The following is a 5,289-nucleotide window of genomic DNA, read 5'->3' on the forward strand; positions in this document are numbered from 1 at the left end:
ACATTCTCCTGCGCTTGCGTGGGTCCTGTGGTAGTAATCGAAGACACGCTGACAGCTGCGAACCGTCTGCACCCCTTCATGTTTGATGTCTTTCCTATGGCGATGTCATCTTCCAATCTTCCAGCAGTACAATTGTCCGTCTCTCGGAGCCAGAAGCGTGCTACAGTGATTTGAGCAACTTTGTATTGAACTCACATTAATGTCTCAGCTTCCGGCCCCGGTAGCTGAGTGGTCAGCGCGACGGACTGTCAATCCTAAGGGCCCGGGTTCGATTCCCGGCTGGGTCGGAGATTTTCTCTGCTCAGGGACTGGGTGTTGTGTTGTCCTAATCATCATCATTTCATCCCCATCGACACGCAAGTCGCCGAAGTGGCGTCAAATCGAAAGACTTGCACCAGGCGAGCGGTCTACCCGACGGGAGGCCCTCGTCACACGACATTTATAACGTCTCAGCGACGAAATTCGCCTGATGTGAATCCTATGGAACCCATCTGGCTCGCTATCGGGCGACATTAGCGCGTAGCCAAATCAGCGACCCGTTATTTACGCGAATTACATGACATGTGCGCAGACATATAATGGCACCTACCGCCGCAAATCTACCAGAAAACAGTCGGATCCCTAATACGCAGAATCAGTGACGTTTTTTGTTCCAAAGATGGACAAAGAAGCTATTAAACGGATAATCATAATGTTTTGACTCATCAGTATATGTTCCAAAGTATTACACGTGCAAATATTATTGATGCATGAATAGAACCGCAATCCTGTCAAGTTGGCATACTCCCCTCAACAAATGTTCTATGCATGTTTCTATGGTCCCACGACACACGTCCCAGCAGTAGTTAAGTTCGTTCAATACCTTCTGTGCCAACATCCTGTCAATGACCATCAATGAAGCATTGACGCGTTCTCTGAACTGTTCTAGTGTCCTTGGTAGTGAGAGGTCGTAAACACGGTCCTTAATGTAATCCCAAATGAAAGGCAAAAGTCACAAGGTGTTGGAGGAGGAGGGGGAGAGGAGGGGGTGGAGAGGCAAGCGGAAGTTCGTCGTTTAGGTAGCGACTTAAGCGATGCTCCAATGAGAGGAGTGCCCCGTCTTGCTGGAAGATGAAATTCTCGGAATCAGCAGTCAGTTGTGGAAACAACCACAGCTGCAACATATCGAGCTAAGAAGTATCCGTATTAGTCTCATCACAGAAGAAAAACAGCTCATATAGGTTTGTCTGTAACATTGCACAGAAAACATTAAACTTCGGCGAATCCCGTTCATGCGCCAGAATTTCATGACGATTTTTAGTGCCACGTATTCTCACAATATGGCCATTAACCTTTCTGGATAAATGGAAGGTTGCTTCGTCGCTAAATATCAGCTTTGAAGCAAAACGTTTATCCTGAAGTGCCTCTTGCATTATGATGGAAAATTGAAGGCCGCGTCATGATCTTCCGGTTTAAATCGTTACACATATGCAGACGGTACGGTTTGAAACGTAACCTTCCACACAATTTGCTGTGATACTCTAAGTTCGTGGCTTTTGTGGACGCTCGATTTCTTTGGACTGCGTACGAAACTTACCTTGACATTCTTCATGGTTCCATCCGAAACTTTTCTTCACATTCTCCATGGTTGCATCTGACTGACTTGGTTGACCAGTACTTGAAACTTACTGTAGATAATGCAACATTAAACATTCATATTTCATTTCATATTACCATATATGATTTTCTGTTTGTAGAGAAAAGCTGTGTCCATACCAACGCACAGTCCTCTGTTTTACATAGCGACTGTTTTCCATAATTTCTTGTGAATGCACGTTGCACTGATGTATCAGATAAACATATTGCATATTCCACACATAAAGTCAACTGATGGGCACAAGAAAACTCTGTGGGATTACTGTTCTATTCACCTGTTAGTGATTTGTGCGTGTAATACTTTTGAAAATACAGAACTCTGAAAACGAACGAATCATTTTAGTAACCCTGTACTTTACTCATATTATTTTGAAACTTAATTTTTGTGCCATTAGAGATAAACTGAACAAAACTGTTTCTTTACCCCACTTGAACGTTAGCGTAGCATGTAAATGAATGAAATTGATGTACTCCGGAAGAAAACATGAGACGGACATCCTAAATACTGTATATCGATTTGAAGGTTGTAAACTTATAACAACTCTAGCTTAGCACCCGCTGCTTCGCTCGTGTAGACTGATGGCCTGCAGAGATTTTGTTGTTGTTATTCAATCGAATTTTTATCTTGTGGATAAACTGCAGCACCTTCTAAGATTTTCACGCTAATTAAGGCCATATACGCATCGTCTTCTGACCAAAAGGAGATTCGGGTAGCTGAAGTCCAAAGTTTTTGTTAATCATGCCTTTTGTGTTTTTGTGGAGATATTTACACAGTAACTTTCATACCCAAACAAATATTTCTTTATATCCAAGCGAGAAGTGAAATATCAATTTTCATAAATTTAGCTTCAAAATTTTTTTTATAGTAACGACATATTTTCTTTAAAATTTTCATCCGCTATTGCAGTCCCTTAGGGAATGAATTTCCAGAAACACTTAAACACGTGTTTTTTATTTCTAACTGAGAAGTCAAATATCAGCTGTCATAGATGTAGCCTTACAAATCCATTAGCAGTTCTTTGGTAATTAGTTATTTTCAAGAAAACTATCACCCACTATTTTACTCTCTTAGTGGTTGAATTTTCAGAAATGCTGAAACACATATTTTTTATTTTGTGACGGGGAAACCAAATACCGGTTTTCGTAGTTCTAACCTCAAAATTCCCTTGATAGCGACATACTTTCAAAAAGCCTTTCCTCTCCTATTTCACCCCCTTAGAAGTGAAGTTACGACAATCCCTTCCTAAACTATGCCTACAGTGTAAGATCCACACCCTCTCCAAACTCCAGTTTCCATTATTAGCGGTTTGGGCTGGGTGATAATGAGTCAGTGAATCAGTCCTGGTCCTGTTTCACACCCTTAGGGGTCGAATTTCCAAAAACCGTGAAACACGTATTTTTTCATCTCAAACCAAGAAGCCAAACACCAGTTTTCAAGGATTCAGCTTTAAAAATACTTTCGCAACGAAACATTTTCATAAAACGTTTCACCCCTAATTCACCTCCGTAGGGGCTGAATATCCAAAAACAGTGACAAGCGCATGTCTTATTTTTAACAGAGAAGGAAAACGTAAATTTTCGTATATTTAGCCTTAAAAATGCTTTTATAATAAAATATTTTCGTAAAAATTTTCATACCCTGTTCCAGTCTCTTAAAAGTTCAACTTCCAAAACACTGTAACACATTTTTTTATTTGTAACCGAAGGGTTAAATACCAATGTTCATGGGCGTTGCCAAGTAGTTCTTTAATAATGATATGTTTTCAAAAAAGCTTTCATTTACTATTTCACCCCCAAAGGTTAAATTTCCAAAAATGCTGAAACACGTATATCTTTATTTCTGACTGGCAAACCAAATAACAATTTTCGTAGGTCTAACTTCAAAATTGCCTTAAAAACGACATTTTTTTTAAAAAAGAAAAACCCTTAATCCCCTATTTTACCACTTATGGTTGGAATACCGAAACATCCCTTCTTAAACGACGCCTACAGTATAAGATCCACACCTTCTCCAAATTTTAAGTTTTGTCCTTAACTCTTTGGGCTGGTCGATGATGAATTAGTCATTCAGTCAGTCAGGACGTTGCCTTTTATATATAGAGAAGATTCATTTTTTCAGATGTGTAACATTTTATTATTAATTAGCTGTTACCCGTGGCTTTGCTTATCATTAGTTTTGTTATGATGAGTGATGGTAAGTAAATAGGCTACTGTATGTGCATTAACATCAACTCCCTCACGAGTCTGGCTGTTCGGGTAAGCGAAACTACACTGCTGTCCTAAATTAAAGCAACAAACGGAAATTTTGCAAGGTTGCGTTTATTTTGCCATAAAACAGTATAAACAGGTGATAGTAAAGTAGAAATAATGTAAAGGATACAGAACATAATCAACTGCAACATGCATAACGATAGACAAAAATGTTCTCCGTTTTTCCTAACTTAAACGGATTTGTACACTCATCCTGACAACTGGTTCAGGTGCTTAGTGTGGGATGTGACCACCTCTGGTACCAACACAGGCTTGACAACGACGGGAGGAGCAGTGAATGTCGTCAATGTCATGTTGAGGTAGTAACGCCCATTCTTCCTGCACAGCTGCTCACAGGTCTTGGAACGTGGTTGGCGAAAGTGACGTCATGCAACCCGTCTTCCTAATGCATCCAAGACATGCTCATGCGATTCATATCGGGAGAGCGAGCAGGCCACGCCATGCCTGCTATATCTTACGTTTTCAAAAAAAAACATCTACCACCTGTGCTCTATGAGTTCGAGCATTATCGTCCATCAATACGAATTCTGTGCCCACAGCTTCTCACAACAACCGCACCCCAAGATCTCAACATGGTATCTGACAACAGTTAAATTTTGCTGATCCACCCATGCAATTTAATCAAGAAGTGTTCGAGTTGTCAACGTAATCCCTGCCCACGCCACTAGGGATCCTCCTCGATTTCAGTCTCTTTCCACAATATTTGAGTCCCGAAATCCTGTTCCACGTGGCCTCCAGATGCGAATCTGTCGAGAATCACTCTTCAGACCAAATCGAGACTCATCTGTGAAAAGAACATTAACCTACCGTTCGACCGTGCAGGTGACATGTTGACAGCTCCAGTCTAGACGTTCCCTTCAGTGAAGACACGGCAGAGCTAAACAGACTGCAGGTCTCCAACCGCGCGGCTCCCCCCGTCGGAGGTTCGAGTCCTCTCTCGGGCATGGGTGTGTGTGCTGTCCTTAGTGTAAGTTAGTTTTAGTTTAAGTTAGATTAAGTAATGTGTAAGTCTAGGGACCGATGACTTCAGCAGTTTGGTCCTATAGAAGCTTACCAAAAATTTCCAATTTCCAGGTCTCCAACAATAAAGGCCTCTCTGTTGAAGCCTTCTGTACACCGTTTGCCTCGATATAACACGTCCGGGGGATGCTGCGGGATCAGATGCCAGTTGCAGTGCAGTACTAAGGCGGTACCGTCGTGCCCTTACAGCCAAATAACGGTCCACACGTGATCGGGATGCAGTTTCGATCTCTATAAACTGTCGCCTCGTCAGGGAAACAACAGAACGATTCACATTAAGCCATCGGGCCACATCTGTTTGCGACTCTCCTGCTTCCATTCCTCCTACGGCCCTCCACAGCAGAGAGTCTGTAGGCGTCTTTT

At 41.8% G+C, this 5,289-nt stretch overlaps 1 non-coding gene across 1 annotated transcript; it reads left to right on the forward strand.

Annotated features, from left to right (window-relative positions):
* The first annotated feature begins 213 nt into the window (after positions 1-213).
* Positions 214-287, forward strand: Trnad-guc (transfer RNA aspartic acid (anticodon GUC)). The gene has a single exon. It is a non-coding gene; the product is annotated as a tRNA-Asp (tRNA).
* Positions 288-5,289: the final 5,002 nt, after the last annotated feature.

The sequence above is a fragment of the Schistocerca serialis genome, chromosome 1, assembly GCF_023864345.2.
Source record: "Schistocerca serialis cubense isolate TAMUIC-IGC-003099 chromosome 1, iqSchSeri2.2, whole genome shotgun sequence".
NCBI lineage: Eukaryota > Metazoa > Arthropoda > Insecta > Orthoptera > Acrididae > Schistocerca > Schistocerca serialis.